Raw genomic sequence first — 18,374 nt, forward strand, 5'->3', positions numbered from 1 at the left:
TGTCTTCATCAGCCCTACCCTTCAATTATGTTCTTTCCCTCCCTCTATTCTCTCTATTGCTGTTTCCCCTTAACTCCTCCTCTTCTGACCTCACTTTTCTTTCTAGCCGCAAAACAGGCCGGACGGATAGAGCATCCCACGCCTTCCCATGATGCCTCTCCCTTGGCGTCCATTAACCCATTCCATCCTGTGAGACTGTGGAAATTATTAGGGTGGGTCTTCTTGCATAAGACATGGGCCTTAAATCACTCATCATTACAAACACACACACACACACACACACACGATCCATCCCAGCTGGAGTCTCTGTTTAACCCTCCTTAAGTGTGTAATCTGTCACTCTGACACCTTCACTATGGATCTTGTCTTCATGAATTTCACGAAACAACCAGCCAGACACAAAGAAATATATTCCCAAATATTCATACATTTCTGAATTGAAATTGTATTAAATATAACTTTCTATCATATTCTGATCCTTATATATAAGTCCATGGAAAAATTGAATTCCGATCGTTTATAAATGTAATAACACACCCCTTCTCAACATGTTGCACACTTTGAGTTTTCTTTCAAGTTTACCTACTGTTAAAGCCTAAACTATATTAAAGAGATAGTCCACCCTAAAATTTAAATTCTGTCATCATTTACTCACCCTCATGTAATTTCAAACTCGTATGAATAAAAAAAAAAAAAGCCATCTAATGGGAGTCAATGGCTACCAGCAACTGTTTGGTTACCAGCGTTTTTCAGAATATCTTCTCTTGTGTTCAACAGATGAAAGAAATTCATACGGGTTTGGAACACTTTGAAGGGGTGTAAATGATGCCATAATTTTCATTTTTGGGTGAACTGTCCCTTTACTATGACGGTGTTTTAGCACCATGTAAAAAAATAATTACGAGATTAAAGTCATAATATTTTGAGAAAAGAGTTGCAGAAATATGAGATTAAAGATTCACTTTCAGAATAAAAAATTACTAATATTTTACTCACCCTCTTGTCATCCAAGATGTTCGTCTTTTTTTCTACAGTCGCAAATAAATTAAGGTTTCTAAATAAAATATTCCAGGATTTTTCTCCATATAATGGACTTCAGTGGGAGCCAACAGGTTGAAGCTCCAAATTGCAGTTTTCATTGCATTCTTACTTCAACTTTTAGAACGTTTTTATTGATGTTTTGTTAAAAAGCGTGAAGAATAAAGGGTTGGACGCCACAGACGTTATTTGTGGAGTAGGTGGTGTAATTTTCAGATTAATTCAATGTATTCACACAATATACTACTTTATTCTCAAAATATTACAGAGATTAATCTCATATTGCCGCAATTTTACTATTACTTTATTCTTATAATTTTTACGTAATTCTCAAAATTCAATCTCTTAATGCTACAACTTTATTCTCCAAATGCATTTTAGCAGACACTTTTATCCAAAGCAACTTACAGTGCACTCAGGATAAAAAATTTTTACCTAACATGTGCTCCCTGGGAATCAAACCCACAACCTTTTAGACTGCTAACACTGAGCCACAGGAACACTGTAATATAATAATTTAATATACACTCTATTTTTACTTTAGAAAATATTACGACTCTGATCTCATATGGCTAAGACTTTATTCTCAAATATTACGAATTTAGTCTCATATTGCTACGACTTTATTCTCGTAATTTTTAATTTATTCTTAAAATTGCACGACTTTAATCATATAATGGTACTACTTTATTATTATAATTCTAAAAAAATTATGACTTGTAATCTTGTAATCTTAGAATTATAACTGCATTCTGATTGGCTGTCAATGTTATTATCCTTCATTAGCTGGAAAACAGTCATTCTGAAAGTTTGGACTTCCTTATACTTATATAATCAGAACACTTTACACTTTAAAGTTACCGTTTTAGTTTTGGCCTTAATTGGTGTGAAAATAACTTTTGAGGTTTGTTTGATCATCAGCCCTACTGTAAGTATAAGGAAGAGTAAGAGTGATTCTTCGACTAGCCAACAGCACTAATCACTTCTTCAATCTCTGTGTGTCAGCAACTCTCACACACATTCATGGCCTAAGAACAGTCACTCCCGGATACATGAATCTGCCCTTCTGACACACACCATCCTCCACCGAGCACATACCCACATACAGCATCTGCACATGCCCCTACCCTTTCAACCCACGCTGTGTGCTCTCTCTTTTTCTCTTTCTTCCTCTCATGTTAGTAAGCTGCTTAAACACCTACTAGCAGTGACATCACAGGCTCCGGTGCCAGTACATATCCCTTAGTGCGAGAGGGAGGAAGAAAAAGACCAAGATACAAAAAGCAAGAGTGCTTATCAGTTTTTCTGCACTCTTCTCCTCCTTTCTCTCGCGGCAGAGGCTGGGGGCCTGTCCTCTTACATTAACCGCTGCTCAGACACACATAGGCCTCCACCTCGCTAGTGTGGAAACGCGTCGTCAGATGATTATGGCGAAAAAGAAGAAAAAAACAAATTAAACAAACAAATCCTCCCCAATAGATGAACAGCTTGAGAAGAGGAGGAGTAGGCTGTGAGGGAGTGGAAGTGGAGGAAGAGAGAAAGAAAAGTCATATTTCACCCTAGTGAAAAATAAATATACTTATATGCATTTGAAATATATGACATTAAAACACATTTTAGACTTAATATTAAGAATTGTGCATTGTGCACAAGCAGTATGCCAAATAAAGTTGAATTATAATTTTTTATATCAGTTTGTCTCGAGTTATCTGTTATCTGTAAATATGTTAATAGAGTTTAACTATACTTAATATGCAATACATGTATTTTAAATATATTACTTTTTTTACAAGGGCATCCTTAAATATAAAGAAATACAGTTATGATATGATATTAAGACCATTAGTGTATTTTTTTATTGTGACATCTACTAAATTAAAAAGGATTAACAATATTCTCATTACAGTAATAGCAAAAAATATTAAAACTCTTATTTGACCTGTAAAGTATTTTTACATCATAGTATTATAGTTTTTTACTGTACCACAATAAAAACTGTTTTACAGTAATAAGACCACCGTTGAGAAGCAATTGAGAGATAAACACTGTAAACGTCCACACATATTCAGATCTGAGATCTTGTCTTCATTAGTTTATCTTTTACTCTCGTTACTAAAATGGTTGCTAGAGTATAGTATTCTGGATGGTTGCTTTCTAGTGCAAGTCAAAACAGCCCATTTAGCCCAAGTCTATTCTCCACATCTGGTATTTTCAGTTTTATCATTCAAAAATCGCAGTTTCAATTGCTTAGAAATGTGATAACACCATTTCTCAACCAGTCACATGATTTGATGTCCCTGGCACAAACTGGGTAATGTCCAGACACGTTCAAATTTTGGGGAGAAACATGATGCAGACTTGGTTCAGTGAGATTCACCCATACAGGAAATGAGTGAAGCAATGAGGGAGAAAGTGAGAGGAGAATTATGAGGAAAGCTGGACACAACAGGGATGGCAGTGGATGCTGGAGGAAGCTCTTCACAGCTACGTCACAAAGGTGTTTCCCTGTAAATTACACGTTTTGTAGGGTAAAAAAAGCCTGCGTCTGAAAATGTTTCTGGGCTTTTACTGACATCAGTTCCTCTTACCCCTAAATGTTTTTCTACATGCAACCACACTGTAAAATCAAGTCCTGGAAAATACTTTGTTTGGAAATCACCCTGGGGCATCAAAGAAAAAACACATGAAACTGCGCTCTTTAGATCCTGGAATGCATTTGTATTGTCTAATGAACGGATACACAATGCATTGATTTCCTGAGCAGCACACACAAGCACACACTGTGTTCGTGTAGACTGTATTGTAGTTACTGTGCAGCCCAGAGCTGATGACCTGAGCACCCTCGTGGCCGAGCACTGCCCCTTCCCTGTGAGGTCAGGGGTAATTTGTTCTGGTGTGGGAGTGTGTCATGGCCCCTAAAGGTCAGGTAAGGTCAAACTAAATGGCTTGCTGCTCTGTTAAAGCAGAAAGCAACGTTAAGGGATTAACCCTTTCCTCCCCCTCATATAAACACAAACAGCTCTCGCTGGATCTTCAAACCACTCCTGGGAGTATAAATGTTGAAATAGCAGTGAAGAGCAACATGGAGCTCAAAAATGGTTTTAGATGCTTGTCTTTGTACATATTTTTTATTTATTTATATATATTTATATATATAATTTTATATATCTTTTTTTTTTAAAGATCTCCAATCCTGCATTTAAAGATAAGTTATTACAAATTAAAATAACCGTTTTTTATGTATTTGGAATGTATTTTAATTTTAAGTAATGACAAAGCTGAATTTTTTCCATTTTCCATTAATCCATTCAAAAATCATTCTAATAAGCTTTTCCGTGTTTTTTTTTTTTTTTTGTTTTTTTTTTATCAATGTTGAAAACAGTTATGTTGTGTTATATTTTTGTGAGAAAAAAAATTGTGATTCAGGATCACCCTCAAAAGAATACATTTTAAATCTTAGACATTTTTAAATAGAAAACCGCTTATTGTAAATGTATTTCACAGTATTACTGTTTTTATTATATATATTTATTATATATTATTATATTATCTTTATAAAGGAATTTATCTTTATATTTAGGAATGGGAAAGGCTTTATCTCAACATGAAGGCCTGAAGGAAATGAAGGAAGGGTTTTAGTATTTCAAAAGAAAAGAGAAAAGGGGGAAGAGATTTCCTGGAAGCTTTGTGTGTTCCCTGACATCATTAAAACAAGCAATATAGTGTTCCAACCTGGAGAGCTGTATCAGGAGGGTGACCTCTGCAACAAGATGATGTTTTTGCTTCGGGGGAAGAGAAGGTCATTTTGTATTCTAATACTCCCCCCTACAAGTACAGAGAGAGTAAGGCGGAGAGAGAGACAGCTACAAGAGTTAGGGAACAGTGGTTTGGTTCGCTTTCGTTTTTCTGTTTCTAAAACACTGAGAGTGAACGAGAGAAAAGGAAAGAGAAGATAGGAGCTTGTTAAAGCTCAACAGGAGGCGAGCCTTCAGTCTATGCTTGTAAGCTGGGGAAGGTCACCCCTGGCTGCAAAGAACCGAGTAGAAAAGGAGCAAGAGAGCAGAGAGAGAGAGAGAGAGAGGGCCTTGAGTGATTTCTGAGGCGGGCAGGGGCAGAAGTGGTTGGCAGTGAGGGGGGTGGTTAGTGATGGTCAGCCAAGGCCATTCATGCTACAAAAGAAATGAGAGAAGAAGAGGAAATGGAGTGGGCGGAGTGGGAAGAGAGAGGAGAGAAGCCCGAGTTCAGCACAGTCCGTCTCTAACATGAAGGGCTCTGACTGTAGTAAAAAAAAAAACTTGTTTCAACTGAGCGAGTCTAGGGCAGTTTGCACACTTGGTTCGATTGTTTGGTTTTAAACAGTTTTATTACACCCCCTTCCACCTGTGGGGCTTATTTCCCCTAGGCTACCTTTGTGTTATCAACGTGAGCACCATCATGAGTATTATCCACAACTAAACTAACTTGGTAAGACTCTAGACTCTAGAAGGTATAAGCTTATTTGACTTATGTCTCTTTGAAAGAAACAATGCAAGTTGGCAGTTTCTGTGGAGTCCAGAACTACTGGGTTTTACATTTGGTTTCAAATTTACTTTGTGACCGTTTCAAAAGTGATAGTTCACCCAAAAATGCAAATTACCCCATGATTTACTCCCCCTCAAATCATTGATGTATATGACTCTTCCAAGCTTTATAATGGCAGTGAATGGGTGTTGAGATTTTGAAGTCCAATAAAGTGCATCCATCCATCATAAAAAGTGCTCCACATGAAGTGCTGCACATATAAGCCAAGAGGAGACTGGTTTTCCTTGTGTGTAAACAAAACTTGGTTCTTGCGAGATCAGCATATTCTCACCAGAGCTTATGTCCTGCGTCATCTGCTGGAACGCCACTCTTGTGAACACGCATGCGAGAGTTAACGGAAGCTAAAGATTATAGTTTATAAAGCTTTAAATATGGACATTTTTCTTACACAAATGCATCGCTTCTCTTCAGAAGGCTTTATTAACACCCCTTAGCTATGTGGAGCACTTTTTATGATGGGTGAATGCACTTTATTGGACTTAAAAGTTTCGACAACCATTCACTCTCATTATAAGGCTTAGAGAGCCTTTACATTTTTTATATAACTCTGATTTTATACGTCTGAAAGAAGTAATATACACCTAAGATGGATTGGGGGTAAATGATGGGGTAATTTTCATTTCTGGGTGAACTTTCCCTTTATAAAAGCATGTTCCATGTTCTTTGAGAATTAAATGATTTCAGTCAACAAGGTTTCGTTACAGCATAACTGTTTCAAAACTTTTTGAAATTTCCATGGCTTGCCACTAGGGGTAGATCTGAGTGAACCCATGAACCGATGTTTATAAATAATAATAGTGCCCCTTGTGGCAACACTGAGAACGTAATGCAGACCAGAAATGCAAGCTCATGCAAATTTCGACACATTAACAAGTTTTGTTATAGTGAACTTTGCCCTGCAAATTCATATAACGTGAAGATGAGCTAATTTTTATGCCCTTTGGTATCTCATGAGACAGGACGTGAAGCTTACTTTGGATTCGGACGTGCCTTGATGCCTTCCTACCTTGGAATGCATCCTCCGAAGGCAGCATCTTTCGGATGCAGCCACTGAATGGAGCGTCACATCGCACAGTGACGATGACTTGAGGGAGAATGATACAAATAACATATTTCGGCAGATCATTGTCACAGCTAAAATTTTGGTGCTTTCCCCATTTTAATAACTTCAGATTGGAACGAACATTCAGAACATTTATCGTGTTTGGAACTCAGTTACTGTTTCGGGCCTAAACAGACTAAAACATCATCAACGGCGGTTCACCAAATTAAGCCAGATTGTTGAGTCCAAATTTATTGTGCGCCATCTTAACGTTTCAAAACAGACTGGTTTGCTGGTTCACACACAACAAACCAACCAATCGAACTAACCCCTTACGTGAACCAGAGTCTGCAGCAAAATCTCTGTGATGAACACTGCTCCAAACTGAAAAGATTAGACTTGACCAGACTAGATGATGATGGACACACAGACATCTAAGAGCTGTTATCTTGTTGGATAGTCTGTCATTGTATCTAGTCTACAGTACAAAACATCTCACTCTCACTTCCCTTTCCGCAGTCTATCCCCCCTGTTTTCCATTCACCCATTGATGTCTATGAAGGTGTCATTGTTTTGCTGTCTTTCTGTTGTGTTTTTTCTTTGTTTATTTGTTTGTTATGTGAGGTGTTTTTAGAGTGTGTGCTAGTGTAGAAGTCGGTTTTGGTTTTCGTCAGCTACCATTATCGTCACATTGCACCTTCAGATGGACACCTCGTCTCTGAGCTCCTCATAGAAAACCGCAGCGTCGCTGAATAGAACAGACACACACCTGGTCTCCCTTCACATCCACTGACAGACTGGCAGAAACGGAGCACTATTCAGCTCGCTGGCAAATTGATAGTGAAAGGTGGGGGGACGGTGCTTTGAAATCCAACCGTGCTATTTTTATGACAGTTTGTGTTTATATATATTCTGCGCCTGCTTGTTTGACGTGAACGATTATTGAGCTTCGCAGCAGGGGGCCAGAGTAAAGACAATTAATTTCAGACTTCAGAAAGTTTTTAAGAATGCTATTTATGTTTCTCCTCCAGTTGTCATGGTTCAAACACATCTCATCACTTCTGCCGTTCTCGTTTCCTGTGCTGGCGTTTATGGGAGTGTTTTCTTTTCCTTATGCATCTACGATCTGTGTGTACATGTGTTTGAGTGTACTGATTAATTGAAATGTGTTTTAGTGGCCTAAATAGCAAAGTTGCAATATAAGCCTGCAATATAATACCTACACTCATGAATTCGGAGAGTACTTCAAATCTTAAGTACTTTTTTAATAACATACTAAAGTACATGCAGGCTACTCAAATCAAAAGGTGTTCTTTTTCACAAGGTAATTAGTAAAAGAAGAGTTTCTTAGCATAGAGTTTTTAGTGCTAGCAGGACTGTCTGAGCATATTTGTTGAGAGGTTTTGAAAAATAATGTTATCTGGTCACTTCCCTATGGTTATGTGTGTGCAAGGCCTTTCTTGGCCCTTGTCCCTCTGGTCCGGCTTAGATGAGTGTTCATGCATTGAATGAATAAATACGTAAGAGGGCTAATGAAGTTTGAGCCCCATGCTGGATGGAGGGGGACGGTGTTTAAAAGGTGGCAGGATAAAAGGGGCGTAATCAGGCAGACTGTTTTGTCAGGCAGATTGGCAGACCGCCTTTGGCGTACATGGACAGGCAGACGGATAGAGCAAAGGAGAAAAGCAGCTTGATGCTGACACGGATTGCAGACGCGGAGAGTGGCTAAAGAACATCAGTATTACACGCGTGCACAGGAGCCTAAAACAGGAACCGTGCCACAGGTCAATGGGTTTAATCCACACAATCCACACACACACAAACCCCGCCTGACACATTTTCATGATCCGGCCAAAGCTCTGAAACGTGCACATGTGCAGTACAAAATGGCCTGACTGCTGCATCTCAGATTAAGAGGTGAGGGACAGCATTATCATAACAAAAACTGGAATGTAAAGGTGAGCCATGCAGATCTGAATGCATCTGTAAGAATATGCAAAATGAGGAAAACTAACCACGTCTCCAGTGATTTGCATAAGTAGGCAGGTGACACCTTTCACACAAATTGAGAATATTGAGAGCGTTCCCTATCTTGTCCCTATCTGGTGAATTCGACGCGCCGTTCTCGTCACTAGGGGGCGCGTGTCACTCTCACGCTCTCGAGGACGCGCACAGTGGACAAAAGCGTGAAGCAGCCGCTCGCTCACGCCTACACGCGCCTTGCGCACAGACGCTCCCTCATGCAAATTCAGCAGTACCCACGGGAAAAACCAGCACATCCCTTATATGAACTGCACACTCGTTTTAAACGGAGCTCTAGCAGACGAAACTATTTTTAAACGAGCTATAGCTAAAACAATAAGAGAGTGAGAGACTGAAAAAAGGAGTAAGGTGTAGGACAATAATTGTTGCAACAGCTAAAATAACATTCCAACATGTATTATAAAATATATTATGTATTGTGTATTGTGAAATATGCATGTATGTGTGTATAGATATTATATTTTGTTAGATCATATAAAATAATATAGGAAGTAGGCCTATACATGCAGAGTTTTAGGCAAACTAGTTCATGAAAAGTTGACTAAGAATAAAACAAATCAGTCACAGTTTTATATTTAAATGTCATGTACATAAATAAGAATGCAGACTTTTTAAGTAAACTAGTGAAGAGATAAAGTTTATTGAATAGCAACATTGAAAAGCACATCTCTTCCGTCTTTATTTGACCTGAGTCTGAGTCTAGCACTCTTTTCTAATTCTATTCTTTAAAACTTGCACTCTATTTACTAACAGCTTGTTTTCTTTAAAAAAGGAACTAACACTAGCTTCTTTAATCTTTTTGTATTATAACTATTTGTTATATTTTTTATTTATTATAGGCCTACAATTAACAAAAGCAAAAAAGGCCTCTGCTCTAACACTAGATTTTTTTTTTTCGTTTTCTTTGTCTTTATTATATGATTTTAAAAACCTTGCTATGTGTACTGTGTCAAGTTAAGACTTGTTATAGCACTTATATCACTGATCACTCATTTGTAAGTCGCTTTGGATAAAAAAAATCTGCTAAATGACTAAACCTAATGTAGTGTAACAAAAAAATATATATGCATGCATACACTCACTCACACGTGTGTGTGTATAGACTTTTTAAGCGAACTAGTTAAGACAAAAGATAAATATTGATTAAAAAACAATGTTGAAATTAATTCACCCGTTTTCCACCTGTCTTATTGGTACGCCAAGCATCTTTATTAACAAGGTGTTGCCCTCTGTACATTCAGCTGACCTGGAGGCTTCATAGCTGTATGAGTTCAGCTGGAGCTGTCCAGGGTCAGGGTTTGATGGTGAATGCGAGCGTTTATGTTGCCTCATTTCCTGTATTTGACTCTCAGTGGAGAGAGAGAGAGAGCTAGAGAGAGAGAGACAGAGGGGGAGGCTGGTTCCTGATACCGAGACACGGAAAGGCAGGGGAGGGAGAATCATAGAAAAAGACGAGCGTGGAGAGAGGGAGACAGCGAGCAGGGGAATTACACTGACCGACACACACGCGTCTCCCAGCTGACTGCTGACATTGTTGACGTGCTCACTCTCTCAAACCTGCCACGAGCGAAATACTGGAGCTCCGACGCATCGACATCTCGCGCACCCAGAACTCATGGGTTAACAGGTATGCCTCTCTCACCTTTCCACACTCTCTCTAACAGCACTTCCTCCCTCCTGACCACCGCACAGGCTTCAGTCTCAGCGCTTTTACACTCATACTCGACTTGTCATCTATCTGGATGTATGACAGAGTCATGAGCTCGCGCCTCAGCACAGGTATTCAGGTAAGTTGCGAGTTTCCCCGATGCCGGTGCGTTTGTGTTCTTTTACACGTCACTGGAGTAGACTGCGTGACAGCAACCTGTTTGACGTCTCCAGGTGAGAACATGTTCATGACAGATGATGCACGCGCTGCGAACAGCTGTCAGATGTGCAGTCATTCATTCAGGATAGAGTTTTATTGGAGTGATGGGAGACTTTCCTTTTTGTCTTGTCAACCTTTTGAACGCGCGTTACTTCATATTTCACCATTAGGAGCTTAATACTATTTATATTATAACATTTGCCGTAAGTTTTAATCCTAACATCATGTCGTTTGGGGGTCAGTGCATGTGGTGGTGGTATTTAAATGAAAAGCTCAGCTTTGACAGTCAATGGTTTAACCCCACACTCTCCTCCCCTCATTTAACCTCCAAAAGGGGAATTTCTCCAGCTGGAAATTTCTGCTGCGTCAACACCCTAAACCTACTACCAGAAAAAGGGAAGTGGGGTTTTATTTATTTTTTACTCACTTTTTATTATTTTATGCCCTGCATAATTGAATCCATGGACTTGGCGCCTAACACTTCCGTCAACTTGAGGGGAGCGGAGTATATTCGGGTGTTCGCTGAGGGAAGCGTTAGGTGACACAAGCGCTGCTCCTCGGGTTATTGTCTCGTTTTTCCCCCGTCTGCCCCCTTAAAGCTGGTCAGTTCCGTCTTCCTCCATTTTCTCCTCGCTCACGGGTTGGTTTTAAGGGGAGCGACCCCACTTGTTTGACTCGCCGACGGCGGAACATCAGCGGGTTTACACATAAACGTCAACAATGAATTCGAACGCGCGTCTCTGAATTGATACATTTGAGTCGAGCGTTACGCGCCACAATGTATCATTCAGCGCGTCTGTCAAAATAATATAACACTCTCTATTGATTATAATGACGCCTGTTCGCGGCGTGCTGGCTCTTGTTTGCTACAGGTGCACCCGATTCTGATTGGTCAGTTGGAAATATTTGTGACTGTACAGGCGAATATGTCGAATCCAGACGGTTAAAAATCATAAATGTTACTAATCAGCGCATTTAAGTATGAAATTAGCCACGGTTATTCAACTTAATATAATATACACGGTTATTCATATTACCACACATAAGGACGTAAATGATTTTAATAGTCACGCTTTTTAAAATTACATTCATGTATTTATTGCATTGTAACTGTCCACAGTGCAAATATGAGTCAGTTGAGCAGAAGATGTGGTTATGTAAGGAACTGTCCTCTTGCCCATCTACACAGAATGAAGCCAGTGGAAACATGACAGCATCCTTTGCCAATCACTTTATAGGTTTTCTCCTCCTCTCTGACCCTCATGACCTTAGTTTTTGAATAATGAGTTAATTAACATGCCAATGGCAATATTTATACTATTGTAGATATACAGATTTTAATGTGTCTTGATGTTGGTAGTGTGTGTGTGTGTGTGTGTGTGTGTGTGTGTGTGTGTGTGTGTGTGTGTGTGTGCGTGCCTGACGTTGCTGGCAGGTGTCTGTTGTAGCAGAACAACCTGACCTCTCTCTCTCTCTCTCTCTCTCTCTCTCTCTCTCTCTCTGTCTCTCCTGGGATGGAAAACAGTAATTTTAAGGTAGCCTAGAATCATTTAATGACTGCATGTACTGGACTTGTTATTTGTTATATTCTCATGCGGTCATTTTATTTGTTCATTTCTCTGATAGTTTCAATCTGTTATTAAGCACTAAAATGGGATCTCTTCTTTGCTTTCATTCTTTTCACGTGACTAGAAAATGTGTAGATACTCCACATAATTATAATGAGAAGCACTATCTAACTCTTATTCTTTCAGATGAAAGTATAGTGATTCCTGGAGCGCGTCTGGTTAAGCATGGTGCGAACGTCTCCAGGGCCTTGATTCCCATTGAGCGCAATGTACACACTGTATTTGTGTAGCCTATTCTTTAGCAAGAGCTCTCATTCTAGAGGGCAGTGTTGGTGTTGTGTGTCAGGGTCATGTCCAGGTGTTTTTGTTTCATGGAGAATCCGTGTGTGTGTGTGTGTGTGTATAAGTGGGAGAACATTTGAGGCAGGAGGGGGGCTCTGGTCCTCTAAGCATATTGACTTCCACACAGGTGTGACTGTATTGTGTCAACAGAAAGCAGGGGAGGGGAGCTGGTTCCTACTGCGTGGGGTAAAGGGAAGAGAGGGGCCGAAATAAGAGTAAAGATAGCACTGTGTTCTAGGAACTGCTTTAATGAAGTCGAAATATCATACCTGCCCTCACTCATCACTTAATAAGCTGTTTAAAGAATATTAAACACAAGTTAAACTCTACTGTTGGCTTGCTGTCCATTACCACAGAGAATAATTTAACGAAATGAACACTAGTGGCAGTAAAACGCCAATAACTTTTATTCCTTTTCACACAAATTATTTATAACAGGTGCTTTATTGATTATTTAACATGGTTCCTTACACAATACTATGTTATGACCTCAAAACACTTTTCCGATAGTGCAAACTAATAATTGTGACATTTGCATCACATAATAAGCTCTACATGACTTTTTTGATATCGTAAACTTACTCTGTAGCGCACCTGGTACGGCATTACATTGAGTCCTATGAAAAAATGTGAATGATTAAAGAGCTCAACGACGTAGATGGTACATTAAATCAAGCACAATAGAGCATTAAGTTGCTTTGAAACAATGTATAAAGCGCAATACCAAAAGAACTGTACTTGTATTTAACCACATATTTTATTTTATTGTGGTGAGTTACGCATGTCAGCGCATTCCATTTTATGTGGGAAAATCCACAATGTTGGAGTTTGTTTGAATTATTTGTACTGCTATAATGTTTAAGCATACATGTTTAACATGTTTGTGGATGTGCGAGTGTATCTTGAGGGAGGTTCAGGCAGTTAGTTGGACAAGAAAGTGCAGTGCGGTGTTTATTCAGGGTGGTTGCGTTTGTTAATCTGAACATTTGCACAGAAAGGCACGATATGGGGAGGAGGTGGCTGATGGTGCAGAGGGATAGAGAAACAGATAAAGAGGGGGTAGTTCAACTGGCCATGAGTGTGTGTGTGTGGTGGAGAACGGGTTCTGATGTGGGGGGTGACACGACACACAGCTGAGTGTGTATGTGTGTGTGTGTGGGTGGAGTGTATGGAAGATGGCTGCTCTCCCCGGGCTGTGGGCTGTGTTGTGTGGGTAACAGGTTAGAAAGCATGAACCTGCTCCAGCACTGGGGACCGGCTTCTCCCCCTCACTTTAAAGACCGCACAAAGCCCGATATTCTATTCATCAGCTTAGAAACACACTCATAAATACTGTACATTAAACATCTGTAGAGTACGTGTCTCGTATGAAGCCTCGCATCAATATTTAAAGCTGAACACAAACATGACTGTTCAAAACACAATTGTTGCGTTTCAATTTTTTGTTTCATTTTTACAACCTCACACCAGATGTGCAACCAAACTCGTCCCTTAACAACATGCTAGGAGTTCTTTTGTGTGAGCGGAGATGCATACAGGTGTGCTTCACTCCCTAGAGCTGTTTAGGGGCCTGCGTGTGTGTGTGTGTGTGTGTGTGTGTGTGTATAGAGTGACAGCTGTGCTCATCAGCCACTTAGATGTGTTCATCCCCCTAGATTAGGCGCTCGGTGTGTGGGTTAAACCGGAGCCGACCTCCCTGGAACTGCCCCACAAAGACCTGTGTCCTCAGGTGCCTTGTGAATATTTCAGTGGGGGCTGTGTGGAAAGCCCTGGGGGAGAAACCAAGCGGAAAAAAAAAAGCCCCTGGAAATGAGATAGCGTACCCTGGGCAAGCGCTTAGCAGTGGGCTTTACACTCCTAGGCTGAAAAAGAGGATGTGGTTGTGAGGTTTTTGTTTCTGCGTTTTTTTCCCCTCTTCTTTTTCTCATTGCGCTCTCTTGGACTGTCCATCTTGTATAATCGGTAATTCTCTCTTTTTTCCCCCCTGTCTACTGGTGAAATTCAGTCCAGCTTGGCGGTTCTTAAATCGTAGCATATTCCAGTCCTGCTTTTCAGTTTAAAAAGTAACAAACACACACACTCACAAACTTGTATACAACACCCTCGCCCCTGTCGTTTCTGGCTTACTTTCTGACCACGCGTGGTCTTAAATACAGGATGTTTACACACGGGGAGCTATGCTAACCCTCACCAGTTAAAACCATACTCGTCTTCATCCTCTTCAGCCCCTTAAACATGGTGAATAAGGTTTTAAACTGAGTAGGCTTTATCTAATGCACATCCCTGCTGAGCTCTGAATGCTAGTGTTCAGTTATGAAATATGAAACTCACTGGCATGTACTTGTGACAGTTACTACCGTTTCTCCATCAGTAGTGTCACACATTTGTCAGTGTGACAAATGTGACGTCACACTCAGATTGAGAGATTCAAATCTGCTGCTCAACTGTCTCTTTTAGCACAAGGCATCTTTATTTGATTTGATTTTTAACAAGTGTGATCAGGGTTGCCAGATCTTGCAAAGTCTGTTTAAATAAATAGCATACCTTAGTATTGAACAAAATCCCTTGTGGGAGGTAATTCTTCATTTTGAATTATTTGTAAAGGTCTTGTTCTGATGCGAAGTCTTTTCCTTCTTGGTGCTTGTCTTCTATTTCTACCTGTGGCTACAGTTAATAGTAGTACATATCATTAGGAAAACTGCGGACTTGGCAACCCTGATTATGAAACAAGTCTAGCGTTTATATACACACATAATGATACAGCACAATATTCATTCATCCCAACAGATTATTTGCATGCTTTCACGCATTCAAGGTATTTGACGTGGTTAAAGTTACTTTTTCAGACTTTTCAGCTGTCTAGTTTTGCGATGATATGTAGTATTTTGGTTTACAACAGATTTGTTGGGCATTTAATTGTAGCCCACTTGTAGTATACTCATGATAAAACTCCAATATAGTGTGGTGAATGCCAATTTAAGCATCACAATTACCACAGTTCCCAATTAGGTTTAAGGATGTTAACAAACCCCTGTATTTAACTGAGCCAGTAATCAACCGTCTATGATTTTTACATGGCAAAACAGCTTGAAATCACAGTTTTTGAAATTGTCTCGAGGATCATTTATAGAGAAACGCCTGAGGAGCAGGAGGAGCCCGAAGTGTGTAATTTCTGTGCCAACCAGAATTACAAAAATGATTTTCTAATTATTTTCACACCCCTGATGTTCCATTGTTTGGACAAACTGTCAATGTTGCTGTGCCGGTCTGGTCGAGACGTTCAGACAAACAGAAGTGTTTTGAAGTACCACACAGACGTAGTGTTATACTTTTCAAGGAAATCAACCTAAAAATGGCTTCCTTACAGCTGTATCTGCATATTAAGTTCGGATATAAGGATGTATTTGAACAAATTTAGAAAATCTCCATGTGCTCTTCACTGAAAACCATTTGTGTCGAGTAGTAGCAATTGAGATACGACCAAAACAATAGAGCAAACAAGGAAAAGAGGTTTATTTAAGCGCTCAGTTTTAGACAGGAAAGCCTCAGGTGATTCCGTGGACCGTCTGTTGTCCACTTTCCATACCACTTTTCTCTAAAAAGCTCTGTTTATTTTTCAGAAGATGGTTTAGTCTGTCTCTATACTTTTTTCATCCCATCTTGTCTGCCAAGAGCTAACCATTAAGGGAGGGTGGAGACACTCCCAGCGCTAACACATTTACCCCACAATACCACAGAACGCTTTTCCTCCTCGCTGGTGAATTTCAGAAAGCCATTGCAATCATTGTTAGGGCGAAGGTTTCCTTTCTTCAAGACCTTCGACGGTAGAGCTGTGTCTAAATGCGAGCTTTGAAAATTCCCAAACCCAAAGTCAAAGTTGGTTTGAGTTTGTGTTGCTCATGGCTCATGTTCCCAAATCCCCAACTGGATTTAATTCAGTGTGCATTGTCACAGTCTATCAGATCTGCACTGCCTCATCGCTTAGCAGGCAGTAGATACTGTATGTCAGGTCTCTGTTTTATTCAAATGCATTGTGTGATGTGCCAATCTGCATTAGTCCATTATCAAGGGTCGGTGTGATCCTGAGAGGAGTTCATCGCCAAGTGCTAAAGTGCCGTTAACAGGCCCTGTTTAACATTCAGCACTTCCCCCTCAACATACAATTATTCCTCTGCTCTTGCTATTAGCGTGTAGCGTTTGTCTGCATGCTTTTAATTGAACTGATTTAACGTATGCCAGATCAACTAGTTTTCGTTAATTAGTTCTGTCTTAAAAGTGCCATCAGAACATGAAATATTCATCACGGTGAAGAGGTACATTTGTGGCGGACAGATAAGTGTCTCATAAGGGAAACTCTCAAATGTGATGGAAGCGATTGCGCGGGCAGGATCCTGCCTTCGTACTCTGGCGTGTTGCGTGAACTGACGATTTTCGCTGTCATTTTTCTCCGTCTTGTCAGTTGTCAAAGTGCTTCAATTGCAACTTGGATTTGCCCTCTGTGACAATACACAACAATTGCAGTCTGAATAATGTACAGCGAACGATGTGAGTCAGTTATGGACTGTGTCCTTCATGCTCGACTCCCTGATCACCAGAACTGCTTTCTAGCCCTTCCCAATCCAGTGTGTTAGTCCTAAAAAAGGGGTGTTTGAAATGGTACAGGTGTGCCCTCAGTAGCCCCATTTCCCTTTTCTTCCTAGATTAAATAGGTTGCAGTTGTTAGGGAAGAAGGGGCTAGCTTGTGAATACTTTAGGGTTTAGTCAAATCATTCTATTCTATTCTATTCTATTCTATTCTGAATTTTCCAGAACTCCTAGCACCCTCAAAAATCATAATTTGAAAAAATTATTTTGTATGTATTTGTGGTTAAATCACAAGGTGCCATCACAGTATTTTTATGGGCCTTTTTATTTTTATAGGATGAAATGAGAAAGTTTAGGGTCAGAAGGTACTACCACTTCTTAATCAGTATTTTTTAAAAGCTTGTTTTTCAATAAAAATATCTGCACATGCCTTAAACAAGATCTGTTTACTTTAAAATAACAGCTATAGAAGACTGAATTAAGGTTTTTAATTTTTAATTGTATTTTCTAGTTGTAATCATAAATCTAATAAAATAAAGTCCAAAAATAAATGTTTATTCTTCTGAATTTTCTAGTGAGCTTCTATTCTATTCTATTCTATTCTATTCTATTCTATTCTATTCTATTCTATTCTTTCTGAGATTTTCAGACCTCCTGGCAGCCTCCACTGACTTCATCATTTGCACACACACACAAAAAAAAGAAAAGAAAAATATATATTATATATATATATATATATATATATATATATATATATATATATATATATATATATAGCTATAATTTTTATATAATAGCACCTTAAGGTGCCATCACAGTATTTTATGGGCCTTTTTACTTTCATTAAACGAAATGAGAAGAAAGGAAAGAAATGAAGGCCCTCTCCCCCTCCCGTCCCACCCAAGGGGTTGATCAGAGAAAGTGTTGGTTGGACACTCGATACCGCCACCTCACAATGTGGGAATGTGTGACTTTCTTTAAAATTAGGTTTGTGAGGTGGGCGGTGATCACCAGAGCAACACGCTAGCCCTGCTATTCCTCCACGCACGCAGCGTGCTGCAGCTTATACATCGGACGCATGTCTCAGCCGTTATTAATCGAGCACCGTTAGCCTCTGCGGTTCAGCATGTCACACCTGAGCCATTCGCTGCCATTCAGAGCGTCCTGTGACAAACGGACAGTACGGGACAGGAGCGAAGCGTCTGGTGACAGGGTCGACTCTTGGACACACTCGTGGTTACCATGGCAACACAAGCCTGGGTAAAAACACTGGCTATTGTTAAGCTGAACTTGATTATCAGACGTGAAA

General features: G+C 39.7%; 1 protein-coding gene across 3 annotated transcripts in view; it reads left to right on the top strand.

Moving 5' to 3' along the window:
• LOC113070290 (zinc finger and BTB domain-containing protein 46-like) overlaps nucleotides 1-18,374 on the top strand; it is an 81,506-nt gene continuing 63,132 nt past the window's right edge. The window contains exon 1 of one of the 3 annotated variants that reach the window (XM_026243533.1): nucleotides 1-212. The gene's annotated coding sequence lies outside the window, so the exon portion shown is untranslated. Of the gene's footprint in view, nucleotides 213-10,064; nucleotides 10,332-10,352; nucleotides 10,492-18,374 lie in introns of those variants that run through there. The other 2 variants (XM_026243534.1, XM_026243532.1) reach the window with 2 other exon arrangements.

Source organism: Carassius auratus, unplaced genomic scaffold (genome assembly GCF_003368295.1).
Source record: "Carassius auratus strain Wakin unplaced genomic scaffold, ASM336829v1 scaf_tig00003633, whole genome shotgun sequence".
Classification (NCBI taxonomy): domain Eukaryota; kingdom Metazoa; phylum Chordata; class Actinopteri; order Cypriniformes; family Cyprinidae; genus Carassius; species Carassius auratus.